The sequence below is a fragment of the Amia ocellicauda genome, chromosome 23 (genome assembly GCF_036373705.1).
Source record: "Amia ocellicauda isolate fAmiCal2 chromosome 23, fAmiCal2.hap1, whole genome shotgun sequence".
Lineage (NCBI taxonomy): Eukaryota > Metazoa > Chordata > Actinopteri > Amiiformes > Amiidae > Amia > Amia ocellicauda.
Window position 1 is genome coordinate 14,090,751 of NC_089872.1, and position 16,023 is coordinate 14,106,773.

Consider the following 16,023-nt stretch of genomic DNA (forward strand, 5'->3'; position numbering starts at 1 on the left):
ATTAATTGTTCTAAGAAGTGAGTCTTTGCCTTCATGAAAAGCAAATTCAGCATTTACATATATACATATATATATATATATACACACACACACACACACTTGATTCTAACCTAGATACTCTACAAGATTAACACAAGGATTAAAAGTAGGACAATTCTAATGAGTTTGTTTAATAGCTGAGAAGGACTATATTAACACTCAATTTGTTTTAGAGCAAGACTTTTTTTTTTTTCACCTTTTAGTCATACTCCACAAACACAAAGATTTAAAGATATGTCAAATGTGCTTGGAAAAGGGAATAGTACTTCTTCTTTATTTCCCAAAATACATATACATTAACAAATTATATCATAAGTATGGTATTTTCCCTTGACAATTCTTACTTAATGAAGGAACCCATTATTCTTACACTTCAAATGCATGCTTTGACAACGAATGTCTCTTTTTGGGGAATGTGAGTCTTCTCTATTTTAAAATAAATAGTTTTTTTCATAGATTTTAAGGCAAACTATTTTGAATGTTTATGTTCAGATAGTTGATACACTGTCTTTCTGCTTTGTTATGACATAATATTCCCATAGTCAGGTTGACAATGTTGACAACTTGGCATTACTTAGAGACGTTGTTTGTCCAAATAAAAAGCAAACTATTCCTGAAAGCTGTAATTTGTGTTTATGAAATAACTGTAAGTCGAAGAGTTTGTTTTGCTTTTGTTTACCCATTGTCTGCAATACCCAAAAAATCCATGACATAATTGTAAGACCTTACAGTGGTACCCTGAGCTTCCTCTTGGCATTGACAGTCAACGTCAATCTGCAGACAGTCCCACAAGGCATGTTCTTATAATGATCCAAGTTTTCTCCTCCGCATTTCTCCTTGCAAAAGGGGTGCCCCTGTCTATTCACGGGTTGTTTAAAAGAAAACAAACTAAAATGCCTGAAATATCAAGAAAGAGCTATGGTATCAGCAGAAGAACTGAAAATAAACATAAGGCTCCCCTTTCTGGACACCTTGTGCTTCACATATTGAATTTCTTTAAGAAGGTACCAGCCATCCCAGACCACTGCATGTGTTGGGGTCAGCAATGAAGCCTATCACATATCTTAAGATTAACTCCTAAACAAGCAACTAAACACCTCTCCCAAGAGCATCACATTGTTTTTGTTGTTGATTTGTTTTTAGTTTTCCATTAATTATCCAACAAGTAGAATTCATGTCTGAATCCTCATTGTTTCATGAAAGTGTTGAGAAGTAGTAAAACTACACAGCAAGTAAATGCATAGAAGGTATAACACCCAGGTAAAGAGCTAAAAGCACTGGCTTATTTAATACAGGCTTCATTTCTTAGTATTCAATGCTTTCCTTGAACCTCAAGTGTTTATTTTCTATCCGCAAGATAACCATGCAACAAAATCTAAATGGTTTCTGAGTTGATATAGACCTATACATCACCATCATCCTATATCGATCTACTGCTGGATGAAGGCCTCCCCAAGATGTTTCCACTTGCTTCGATCTCTTTTCCATGTTATGCCTGCAAAGTTTATGATCTCATCTTGACACCCTTTATGTGGTCAATTTCTAGGTATTTTTTCATCTCTTAGTATCTATTCAATAGCTGCTATTGTCCATCTTTGATTTGTTCTTCTTGCAATGTGTCCGGCCCAATTGCCATTTTTTTACTCTTTCAATTATGTCACATATTTTCATTTGTTTTTGGATCCATTCACTTTATCTTTCTCTTCTTGTTATTCCAAGCATACATCTTTCCATGCTCCTTTGTGTCATCTGCAGTGTCTGTATCATTTTTGCATGAAGTGACCAGGTTTCACAGCCCTTCACACAGTTGTATGAGCACTGGTAGTATGCATTGATCAAATCATTTTCTCTTCAGGCAAGTTTCCTTTCAACAGCGGTTTCTTCCAAATGAACTCCATGCCATTTTTACTTTTGATTGCTTCCATAATATCTGTTTCTCAGCTTCATTCTGAGTAGCCATACAGTCAATTGATATAAATTAATATTATCTTAGTTACACCAGCACAAAATAATTTAAATCACAACATTTACCTTACATTCTATGAGTATACATTGAACGTTATCAATAAAGTCCCTGTCTCAGCTGAAACATTTCTCAGCTTCACTCTAAGTAGCCACACATCCACCTGTAAATACATGAAAATAAATAAACTAGGTTTTAATTTGGTTTACATGTAAATGTGCTTTCTTTTTAAAAATAATATATATATATATATATATATATTTTTTTTTTTTTTTTTTTTGCAAGGCACAATAATAAAATTACATGAAAAGCAAAGCAGTCTCTCTATTTTAATTTTTGCGAGGTTGGCAGCTTTGTCTTAAACAGATGAAGGATGGATTTTTGCTCTGTATCCCTTGAACAACTTGGGTGGCGAATACCGTGCCAGCTTTAACAGCCAGCCTGCCTTGCTGGTGTTCTGGGGCCCTGTCCCACAGAGCTCCCCCTCTGGTGGAGGGAGAGGGTAGTTCAGGTTCACAGCCGCCCCTCTGCAGGACCTTGTGAGGAACAAAGACTGCACACTGTGCCAAATTGTGTGGTTGTTTGGGGGTGTGCACCACAGCACACAGGGGACTGCCATGATCCTGCTGGATTGCGATTGGGGAATTTCAACCTCTAGTCTCCAGATATAAAATCTTCCCTCTTTCTTTCACCTTTTTCCCTTTCTCCATTTCACTTATTCTTTCTTTATATTCACAATATAATGGTTTAAGATGTTATTGTTATTATTATGATTATTATTATTATTTTTAAGACTGGATTTGGGTAAACCTACTATGGTATCTGTGTTGGCACAGAGATATTGTTTCTTACAGAACAAAACACTGGCTTGCTGTTTGATGTAATGCTTGTAAAATGATCACACACATGCATTCATGACAATACCTATGTGCATCTTTCTGTGATGTTTCCCTTTAATAAATAACTGGCATAATAACTCATGTTAAGTGCTAAGTGGTATCCTAAAATAAGGAAAGCACATTTACAGAGTTACTCTGTAAAGAAACATGGAATGCAAACCATACCTAAAAGATACAAAATATCCATGAAATTAATAAAAAGTACTGACTATAATTAAAAATGTATTCACCAATTACTACTTGGCTTGGCCAGCATTATGCAAGCTTTTGAATTAGTTGAAAACCTTCAGTCTACCAAAACTGATACTTTACAATGATGCAGCAACTATGTGTTGAGACTTGCAAGTGTGATTGTTTGGGTTCTTTACAATAGTTAGAATCACACTGTAACTTACCTTGTGTCTGGTGAAAATATTGCATTTCCATTAAAACAGACAATGTTTCAATGTGGCTTCGTTCTGTAGTATTTAAAGTGAAAAATCTAAAATATATTGTATATTTAACATATTCTTTAAATCTGGTACCTATTCTATTTACATGTAACATGATAGATTTTAAAATCATCTGTTGCCCTCTTTTGGTAAGTATGTGTTACTACATTTTCTTTTTTGTTGTTTTGCAATTTACATGACCAAGACAAAAACCCACAGACATTTTCCATTTGTTTGTGCCTGAATATTTGGATTTGTTTTTTAAACAACAGATGACAACAATACTTTGATTACAGAAGCTTATTTAGAGGCATGCTTTCTTTTCTTATGGTTTTAAAATAACCACCCAAGGTAGGCTATCATTTCCAAAAATGAAAGTCAAGACTGTATAGTCAATAATCCAATAGAATTGTGGAAAATATGCCAATGAATTAAAAATGGAATGATCAATAAACCTGTTCAATAATCACTGTCCATCATAGTAGCAAATATAGCTGTGTATACATTGCATATGCATTGTCCTAATGTTTGAATGCAAACTATTGTTACAATATTATCATTACAGTGCAATCTTAAATGCAGAATTAGTATGTACATCACTTTTTTCATAGTGTTTGTGCATATATGTATATTTTTACCAACCTTTATTGAGATTAACCTACATTACTGAACAGAACATTTAACCTTATGATGGAAATAAATTGTATTACAAATTGGATTACATAATCTGAGTGTGATGAACAGCAAAGAAGTTAGTAGGTTACCAAGGTAATCAAATAAAAGCCTTCATTCCTGTAATGGAACAAATAAAAAAAGTGCTGGTTGTGGATGTCAGTTATACAACTTAAAAAACAAATTCTGCACTCCAATTCAAATAATAGGTGATATAATCAGAAGATTATAATCAGATATTTGTATTTTATTGGCAAAATATAATATTTTCAAGTAATTCAAACTCACCTCTTTCGTATGCAGGTCTTTCTCGAAGAATTGGTCAGCCTTAATCTTCTGTTTACGGGAGACTTGATTTCACACAACAGCATACAGGTTTCCACTTTTATTTTCTCCATCTTCTGAAAGATAAAAAAATAAATCATGATTGTAAGTCATGGATTTCCTTTTATGTGCTGCACCCCTGTTTTTCCCCAATCTTTGAACATCGCAAGGCAAACTAACAGTGGACAGTTTATTTGAATTATCTAAAGAATGGCAGATGTAAATAAAGATGCTCTTCAAATTCCATAATATGTCTAGTGGTCTTTCCCTGTAGGGGATTAAAAAGCTTATTTATGTGCAGGACTGAAAATTACAGATAAAGCTGGTTTGGCGACAGGTTTTATAGTTTAAGGATGGTGGAATTCCAGTATTGAGCTTTGTAAGATTATATAAAACAAAGAAGAAGAAAAAAATAATATATACATATATAGGTTGTGTGTATTTAACATATACTGTGCAATAAATAAGAAATCAGACAAATGCTATGAATCTGTCAATTGACTCCAGTATTTACATAACCTTCTCTTCTCACCTTCTCTTCAACACCACACTACTATTATCATATTTTTTATATACATATACAAATAATGGAAACCATGCCATTACCTTATTCTATTCAACAGACTTTTTTTTTTCCCCACAAAAAAGGGAATTAATAATAATAATATTATTAATAAAAACACTATGAGGTGGATACAACTTGCTTATGCTGCGTTTCCACTGATACGGTGAAAATGCACTAAGAAAAAAAAAAAGTAACCCTCAGCACACTGAAACAGCTTTATGCTCCCTTTCCAAACAAAACAAGATAGATTTTTATTTCATTGTAAACATTTTTAATAAAAAGCTATTGATCGGGTATTGATTGTTCAGCCCACAGGCACGGACTGATGACCTTCCCTGTCTTGATCATTATGTCCTGAACTGTTGGGTTCATTTTCACATATTTGTTCAATACCCTTCATTTCCAGCTTCAACAGAAATACTGAACCAGAAGTGAATTTCTAATGTTCCATATAAAGCAATAATAAAATAGACAAAAACAAGATAAAGTATTTTTAGACACTTATGGTAATATAAATGCTGGTGAAAGTGGTTATTATTCTGTTGTCAATCTCATGATTTGAGATTGTAATATTAAGTAAGAGTGCATTGGAATTACTGATGTATTTTATTCCGTAAGCACGCCTGGTACCACAAAGAAAACAACAACCACAAAAGGTATGTGCTGTAGCTTTAACTACCCAAATTGTTAAACTGAAGTAGAGAGGGATTGAAAATTGATTGAAAACTGATACCATTCAGTATGTGTCATCCAAACTGAGCCATATGTGAATAAGTATCTACTTAAGAATATGTACAACTTAAACGCTGTGACAACAATACAGTGAAACACTGAGATCTACATTTTAAATTCTAATAAAACTGCAAAGCTACTTCTCTCAGTATATTTAGTTCTAAAAATAAAATGTGAATAGCTTACAGGATTTAATGCCCCCAAGTCTCTATGTTAAATCTCTATTCTTGCTAACATATTTTTAATGTGGACTCTGAAAAAAAAATGGCAATAAAGGGTAAGAAAAAGATCAATGCTGAATGTATTACTTTATACTGCAGAGACTCAGTTTAATAATAAAAGAATTGATCCATTAAGTTAAACCAATTCTTTGCCAAAATTGTAGAAATACACTCTTTTAGGAGTTTGATTTGTGAAAAACTGCAATATTTTCTAGAAATGTGCAGAAAACCATAAAATGATTAATTTTCAAACTAATAATACATGATTTTGTTCTTTAAGATTTCTTTTGACCTCCATTCTTGTTAGTTTATTTTGTGTATATATATATATATATATATATATATATATATATAATGTGTATATAACAACCACAGGATACCATAATATATTATTGGTAGAACACTGTAAATGTAAATGAGCATGTTGTTGTGGGGGGGATGGGTTATGGAAATCAACTGAAAATATACACCTATTAAAGTCACTTTACCCCATTACACCAAAGCTAACAACATAATGGTTCATCAGTGGCAACTATAAAGCGCTGTACCTTAACTGAACTGGAATGTTTAGGAACAATGAAGAGAACTTAGAACAAAGTTGTAAAAAGAAATATGTGTTGATTAATGAGAGGAAATTCTAAGGAAAGACAGAAAATGCAATCTTACAGTGACTGCTTATTATTTTAATTTTATTATGATTATTTGTACTTCATGTGAATTAGATTATCAGGAATACAAATTGCTCTTGATGAATAAAAAAAAAGTGTAAACTTTAGGGCATGGCTGTTAATTTCTGATGCAAATTCAATGTACTACTTAAATAAAATAAAAGGGAAGGAATTATACCATAATAGCATTATCAATGATAATATTCTTCCAATTAAAACAAAATTGAATACATGTATATATACATTCTAAATGGATAAGGTCCCAAAGTGTTAATGCTTTATGTTTATCCAGCTGACATTTTTAAGGTATCAAATGAGTAACTGAGGCAGTACAACGTCACTTATATTTCATTCATATGGTTGCTGAACAATCTAAAGTTCTAATAAAGGTTAAAAACTACTTATTTGTATATATTATATTATCTTCTTAAGCATATCTTTATATGATGTGGGTTGAGACAACAGAAATATGTTTGTAATTAAATAGGTAATCTTGCCATTTGTTTTTGTCCCCCCCCCGCCCAAATCTACATTTTGTAACATACCAGGTTATAAAATCAATGCTATGATTTCATGTATGAATGCATTTCATCTGTCACCTCTAACTACATACAAAAAATAAACAAGCATCATTTTTATAGTTATCTGCTTAAATATATTAAGTTCAGAAGAAAATAAATTGATATAAAGATAATTGTTCCACAAAAATATCAAATTATACATAATACCATATGCCATTTAATGAAAATGGTGAGGATAATTTTTATCTGAGCAATGAAATGATACACAATACATGTTTGTACATAATGACAACTCATGAATCACAGAATAAAAAGTAAAATAAAATCAATAGCGCTAAGGAACTGTGTTTATTATTTTGAGGTTTACTGAACATAAGGGGGGAAATTATTGTGGCATTGATGAAATGTTAAAGACGTGCTATTTTATTTAACAACACTATTTCCTTGAAATGCCTCAATAAAAAACAAAAGACAGCTTCAAAGAACATAGCTTATAAATAGTTGTTGCACTTCTCACTTTGCAGTTCCCAGTTTATAATACATGGTGGTATTTTTGGTATGATACAACACAAAAAGGTCAACATCCTGAGACAAAACAAATCCTTTTTCTGGTTGTTCGTATTCCCTTCACTAGCTGTACAACCTGAATCTGCATTTAATAACAGACACATCGATCAAGACATTCTTCTAGATTCTTCAAAAGGAACATTACATTTGCTAAAGTAAAACTCTGCTGTAGTCAAAAGCAGGTGATGACAGATTGAAAAAAGTCATGTGCAACACATTGTGATCAGTAATAGGACTTTGATGTAGGGACTTGTTGTTTCTGATGTCTTATGTATAGATAACATGACAGCAATTAACCTGCCCAGGACAAGGGTGTTTGCCAATACATACATACATACATACATACATACATACATACATACATACACACACACACACACACACACACACACACACACACACACACACACATACATACATACATACATACATACATACATAAAAAGGAACATAATTTTATTAAAACTGTTTTCATTGGTGGCTCATTCAGTAAAAGCCTAAGTCTGAAACACCAGGTACAGCCTGAAGATATCAGGTTCAAAAGCAAGCAAAGCCAGTCATCCACAGTGGCAAGGAGACCCCACTGGGATTAAACATAGTACACATAGATGGGAAACTACAACCCTTATCACTGACTGGGTTGTTACATGAAACAGCAGCATCAAAAGTGGCTGCATCTCCAGTCCTGTTGACACTTCAACTCAACTGTGTTCAGGGATCAGAAACAGCTCATAATACACATTCTGTGGGTTGTCCATAAAGACGTTGGCATGCCGCTCTAAAATCTTAGACCCTGAATGATTCTACTGGCTACCAATCAAATCTCAATTCAATCTGTGATTGAGCACAGCATGTCCCAGTTTACTCACAAACTGTCTCTCATATCACTCAACACACAACCAGCACCATATACACATTTTGCTACAAGTGTGATGCGAATCACTTTGTGGAACTATATTTCAGATTCATAATCACACAAAAAAATACACACAGACACAGAAATAAATGAGTACATACCTACATACAAAATGTATAAATAATTGTGTGTGTGTGTGTGTATATGTATATATACACACATATATATGTATATATACACACACACACACACACACATATATATATATATATATATATATATACACATATATATGTATATATAGTTGCACGCTGGAAAACAGTGTAAACAGATGCACTACAAGTTTAGTAAGCGATCTGATATGAACAGTGGAAATAAATCATTAGGAACACTGTTGACTGGATTCTGTACTATAATAAGTTGAATAAGTATAGAAACATTTATGATTGCATTTCAATTTACCATTCAAACAATACAACTGAGTTCCTAAAAACACATACCAAGTAAATAGAGAAGAAAAAAAAAATGTATGCAGGTAAAAAGTATTGAAAAATGTTTCCTCCAGGGTTTTTCAGGACAATCCTCTAGTGCTGGGTCAGATTTTATTGTGTACAGAAGACCTTGACTGAGTAACTGTACGGATCTCATACTGAAATTTAACACTGCTGATATTGATCTCTTTCTAATCCTTTGCCAACTTGATCAAACCTGGTCCTTTCTGCTATTTACCCTCGAAGGTATCCCCTTTGGAAGTATAGCAACCACAGGATATTGAAAAACCAAAGTCAATTATATCCAACTTGCTTGACTTCCCTTTAGGGATGGAATACACCCCTTATAATCCGATCAATTCATGTCTGACAGACAGCTGGATTCACTCCTATCTCAGAAGTACTGTAATCCTTGCTAAGACTTCACCTCAGTACTTGATCTCATGAGATAACTTGTAAGTTTCACAAAAGTGATGCAGCAAAAATTGTAAAGCCAAGCTTTAACCCAAAAAAGGCTCTTCAGTATTATTTACTATGTAACATTGTGTGATAAAATATTGTACATTAAAGAGTGCAAACTGTAATTTTTTTGTAAAAAAGGGAGGGGGGAGGGGTTTCACCTACATATTCTAATCAAATTAACAGAAACTGGTTATTATGGGCATGGCATATACAAATCTGTCAATTGACTTTGAGAACTCACACATAGCCGACATTGTTATAGCTCCTGGAGAAGTAAACCACCACATGGTTGGGCTGGCATGCTGGATACATGAACTGAAATACATACTGCATCTGGCAAAGCTGGTATACTGGTCTAAAACTCATTACACTTTGCTACCCTGCTTAACTGCCTCCTTGTGCATATTCCCAGTTGTTCCTTAGAGATATGAAAGGCAAGAGAAGGTACTGACAAGAAGAAAAAAAACACATGTGACTTGATAATAATAATAATAGCTCACGTATATGATTATATGATACAGTATGATAAACAACCCAATGGCTACCCACTATAAAGCCACACTGATTCCCAAAGCATACATCACACTCTGAGTGTTGCAAAGCAGGCATTTTCCACCAGTAATTTCTCTACAGATGAGATAAAATGGAAAAATGAGAAATCATGCAGCCCACAAAAGTAGGGGAGGAAATTTGGATAGCTTAGACTACAATTTGGCAAAGAAACTGGGTTTTGCATGTATTTAAGGAAGTCTCATAGGAAAGACAGCAACCCTATAGCAGTGTCCCCCGCGCTTTACAGTAACGTCTTGTCCAGTTGGAAGGGTGCCAACTACCAGTCCACCAACGCAAATTTACATCAGCAACCTGATTGTTCTTTGATGCATTGCATGATCCAAATGCTAATCAGGTCCAACCTTGCTAAGCTTCAGAGATCCAACAAAATCAGTGTTCAAGGTGATACACCCAGTGGCTACAAAAAGATACAATGAAAACCTTACCAAGATGGCTGTAAACAGGAAGTAAGTTTTCATTGTTGATGTTTGTCATATAATGACAAATTAAAAACAGAGTAAATACAGGCAGTGAGATGGGGCTCTCATAATTAAAGGGTTAACTGGGATGTTTCTCTATGGATCTACACTCAGCATTAGAGCATAATTCTCTGAACACTTTTGCTTATATACACTGAATAATGTGTGTTCAGAAGTTGAATATAGAGCATAATATAACATTTTCTGTATATCTTTTTTTCCATGAACAGTAAATAATGTTATTCTACCTTAATAGCAAATCATCTTTACATACAGTATTAGTATATGCAAACACCAATTCTATCATTTTATAAAGACCCTGCCATGACTGCCTTAACGTGAGCATAATTTAAGAATTATATTAACAAAAGAAAACAGCTGGAACTATGTAAAATTGAAATTATGATTTGGAAATTATGATTATGACTTGGACATAGGTCATAATCTCAAATTTAAATACCTCATATTATACTATATATGTCAACAACAACAACAAAAATCTGTGCAATCTAACATTGCTATATTCCAGTAATTGTTAACATTTGGTTATTAAAATAAATGAATACTATAACTAAAGCTTTAAATTAATTTTATATGAATTAATCAAAATATGTTATTTAGAAAAATGATACAACGCATCAGGTTTTTTTTTAATTCATCAAAAGAGATTTGCATTTGAAAAATTTAAATTAGCATTTGAAGAGGTAGTTTGGAATGAAAGAAAGCACTAAGCAGCTTATAGAAAGCACTGGTACGTGAAAAACATAAAACCTATTCAGTAAAACAAACTGATTCTGGAAACAGGGACTGACAGCTTTCTTCATTGCATTTATATATACACACACAGAGAAACACTGTTGTGGATATATACATTATATATATGTATAACACATATATAGTTAATTTTAACATGGTCTTAGTCAAGAACACTTTCTGTAAATCTGACAAAGAAAGAACTGTTCACACCTATATGTCTTACTGAAAAGCTGTGAATCTCTTTGTAAAATATTGTGTTTTATCATCAATTGAATGTATAATCTTTAACATATAAAGGGCAGATAAACATATAATATGAAAGGGTACACTCTGATATGCTTTCAATAACAGAGCAACTGTAGAAGGAACACTGCAATGCAAATGCTTTTACCCTTATCATAAGAGCATATCTGCAGCACCTGAAATGGCAGCTTTTTTAAAAATCTCCTTTAAAAAATATAAAATGCTTAATTATTTTTAATTTAAGCTGCATGTCTGTCACTGGAAATGCAGAACAACGCATTCTATTAGCTTGCTTTCTAAAGCATGCATAACGGAACTGAGAAAAGACAAGTTAAACTGGCCACCTCTGCTCTTGTCTTGCTTCAAAGGAATCTGTTGAGAAAAAAAAAGCAGGGTGCAAGACCCACACGGCGTAGTTCTAGCCAATTGCATTCCAGAGAAGTGACCATGGCTTGTGATAAACAATACACAATAGATCATTCTGCTCAAAGGTAAAAGGAACCTTAGACACTGAATGATGAAAAACATGCCTCAACAGACACTTTGCATTCACCAACGAAAAAATGTATAAGCTTTCATTTAGAATTTTATTAGCATTGCATATTGCATGACTGCAACAATCTGCATATGACTGAAAAGGCTGCTTCTCTCTGTGGAGATGCTAGGCTTTTCATAAAGCCAAACCAAAGCAAAATCATTTTAAATTGTTCCTGGCTACCACAAACAAAAAGCATTTAGCACTCACCCGTTCGCAGGCACTGATATCTTTAAACCATTTCACCATCACATCATAGAATCTGAGATATTCCTCCACAGAAATGTAAACATCCCACCAAGGTTTCTTTGTTTAGATTTTTGAAGCTGGGTAGGTTTTCTTTTGCAGCTGCAGGTTTTACAGCTTTGAAGCAGGTGGATGACAAAACATCAATCTCTCTAGGCACAATGTGTAGCATGCACGTTTGACACACTCCTTACAAGCAATATATAATCAGAAACTCCAATACAGTCGTTTAGTCTATTTTGCCAAATATCTGCTATAAGTGGGTACTCCTAAAGCCTTCTATTTCAGGTGAACAGGGGTTTTATAAGGATGCTTACTAAAACCCTTTTTTGTGTATACAGTCTGATTCTGCATCCTTGTGCTTTTTTAAAATACAAATGTAAGGGATTTGTATTACAATAGATGTATATATTTTATATTAAACAGTCAGATCATAGAGTATATATTCTAATGTGTTAAGAAATCTTATTGGCTGTCAATTTTTTCTGTATATAAACAATGTGCAGGGCATTGGGGGCTTATGTTTTGCCTAATGTTGTAACCTCAAAATAAGGAAGCTAAATTATTTATTTTAAATGAGTTTTAACTATATGTGTACTATCTTAAAATGTATAACTTAAAAACTAAAACATCTTGAATATAAGCACCTGAACACACCTTTTTGTACTGATGTAATTACACTTATTTTCAATAATTGACTGGATATTTAAATTAATAATCTTACAAAAAAACAATAAGTGAACATCAACATCAAATACTTATGGAAATAATATGACTTTCTGTACCACAGATGTTTCTCTATTTCAATGTACAATTAAATATTTCTAATAAATGAATTACCAGACAAATATTTGTTTAATCTGAGTCCACATTAAATAATATGATATAGTTTAATAAGAGTATATGAAAGTAGTTGAACATTGTTCAGTTATATGATAGCTAGACCTGTCGAGGACAGGCTTCTGAACGTAAATTATATATATTAGAACTGATCACCTGAAGAAACATTTCGTATTTATTGAAACTAGCAGAATAATACAATAAAAACTTACCTTGCAGCAGAAACATTTGTTAGCTTATTGTATACGGTCTTTTCTATTTACTAGGCATTCCTTCAGAAAACTGTTCTCAATGATCTTGGTTGGAATATGTTCCTTCGCCCTACTCCATTTTATTAGTGGTTTGTATAATTTGTAAAGCAATTTTAAAACCAGCATTGCTGCATATGCCTAGATGATTATAATGTGTTTTTGAAATATTATAAAAAATATGTAGTTTCTGCATTTTTGTCCAAACTAAGCATTAAACAAACATACCATGCACTTATTTCAGCCTAGAACTAGTTACTAATATGTATTAATACAGGGGATCATCCCCTCAAAGATCATCCTTAAGCGTGCCTGTGGAATATAGCCTATTTGATGACTTTGACTGGAAAGATAAGATTCACGACCCAAATGGAACATGTGTTTTTGAATGGAGTTATGTTCTTTAAAGGTCTGTTTTACTCTCGTTCACAAACACCACCTTCACAGTCACCAGGGAAATGTCTTCTCCTGGACTCCAGTTGTCAGCCTCAATGTCGTTCAAACTGACTTTTGCTCAAGTGCCTCAGCTTTTATTCAAGGAAAGAAAAGTACTTTGGGATACAATGTGAATCTTAAACTAGGGAGAAGGCATACTTATGGAATACAAGAGTGCAGAACCAATCTGTTTGACATGAGTTTTCCAGCCATGCAAAAGGACTTTATCATTACACAGGCTCACACTCATTGCAGTCAATCCCAATAAAAAACATCCTCTATTTCTTAAATGTAGTTTACAAACTGCCCTGTAAAACCCACACATGTATGTTTTAACTTTCAGATATAAAAAGTTATTCTCAATTCCCACTAAGGTGACCATTTTAAATGTGCATGTTCTGTGGTTCTCTCTTTTGAGGTTGTTTACATATTATCTTCTTGCAAATCCTCCTGGAGATCACAAAACCAACAGATAATGTTCAGGACTCTTGAGGCGTCTCTAATCATAAGTAATCCATTTTGTCCTTCGGCAATTGCAGGCTGTTCACAAACTCTACAACGACTAGATAGGCAAAATCTCTATAATCATCCGCAATACTTAAGTTTTGTTTATCTGGAGATGTGCTGTGCATTAACTTGTTTTGTGGTTTCAAGTCCAGTAAACACATTTTTTGTAGCAATGACATTCATACTGTTCTGAAAAAATACAGATTTCCAGCCAGGCTTTCAAAGATGTATCCATGGCTTATGAAACCCCAATACTGTGGTCTATTTCTCTCAAGACAAGCACCACATTAATACAAGCAGTGTGGAAGCTGCTATGCTGAAGACCTGAGGGAAGACACAGGATTATAGGTGAAATTCAGAAGCATTTCCTGGCAGTCTTCTTAACCTCACTCCTCCATTGTAAGTGTCCAGTCCTTTGAGCATCAAAGTTTAAGAGGCAAATTTGTAAACACCCGACTTGTACTTCAAAGGTTGTCTTGATGCATTGTGCTTCTTTTTACTTACTACTCCATCATTAAATACTGAACTGGACCCTTTCCCTGTTAATGATCTTTGCTATTGATTCTGGAGTGCAGGAGATGTAGCTGAGAGTTGTGAGCATGCATTCCATTGGAAACAGAAAATTTAAAGGTGAAAAGGGGAAACACAGATCTCAGTCCCCCAACCCTGTCTGATCAGAAAGCTGTTGATTAGCAGGATAAGGTCATTCAACCCGAGGATACAGAGCTGCCAGTGGCAAGCAAAAAAGCATTTCTCAACTCTACCCTCACACAACAAAAAACTTTGCACTCAGATTACTTTATTTTTCCTTGCAGCTTTTTGTTTTTATGTAGGACACCTACCATTTACCTTCTTACTGTTTCCCCCCCCTCATTAATAATATGATTTTCAATGAAGACAACTGACTTATGCCATCAATTCAAAGAGGGCACATAATAATTCACTGTAAAAAAATATAATAATAATAATAATAATAATAATAATAATATAAGCAGTTATTGAATAACCAGAGATTAGCACTGGTTCTCCATTTGCTATAGCATTGTAAACTCAACAGTACACTTACTCAAGAAGGGCAGTTGCTGTGAAGTTTCTTTGTGAAACCTGTTGAGAAAATAAATGGAGATTAAACCACGTATATTTTTTGAGAATAAAACGTGTACACATTATGCAAATTGAACTACAGTAAGACATTCATTTTCCACCTAATATCTATGTAGGTTACACATGCTAAGACAGAAAGGCGTGTTTTGGGGCATACATCAGTTTCATCAGTGGCCTATAATAAAAATGAACTCAAAACTAAACAAAATAATTAAAATAATTAAGCATGTTGGGATACAAACGCAGATAAATGTATGTCGTGCCATAATGTGACATTTTTGTAAATTGCGTGTCAACGTATTGGGTAGAGGTAGAAATAAAAAAGCTATCAAATTATGAGAATATAGGTTTCTCATTAAAACCTACCTGACTGATAATACAAATACCACCTTACAGTAGTTAAGAAGTCATGTCGTAGAGAAAAGGGGGAAACAAAGCCCTTTGATACACTGTGTTTACTGCAGCACACAAGTTTCCAGCCGCTGCGGCGGTGCAGGTGCTCGGCACACAACACACACGTGAAGTGGGTCGCGGTCGTGTCACGCTGGTTTCCGCAGAGCTGCGCAGAGCTGTAGGATTACGCCGACGCCATTGGTGGAGCTGCGCAGATCCGCACAGAACTGCGTAAGTCTGCGCCGCAGGAACGCCACCGTCCTCCTCCCCTCGC

The 16,023-nt window shown here is 34.0% G+C and overlaps 1 long non-coding RNA gene across 1 annotated transcript; it reads right to left on the reverse strand.

Moving 5' to 3' along the window:
• Window positions 1–4,297: 4,297 nt before the first annotated feature.
• On the reverse strand, window positions 4,298–15,884 carry LOC136719338 (uncharacterized). The gene is made up of 3 exons (XR_010805402.1): window positions 15,723–15,884; window positions 15,319–15,356; window positions 4,298–4,405 (listed from the first exon to the last, which is right to left on the reverse strand). It is a non-coding gene; the product is annotated as an uncharacterized LOC136719338 (long non-coding RNA).
• Window positions 15,885–16,023: the final 139 nt, after the last annotated feature.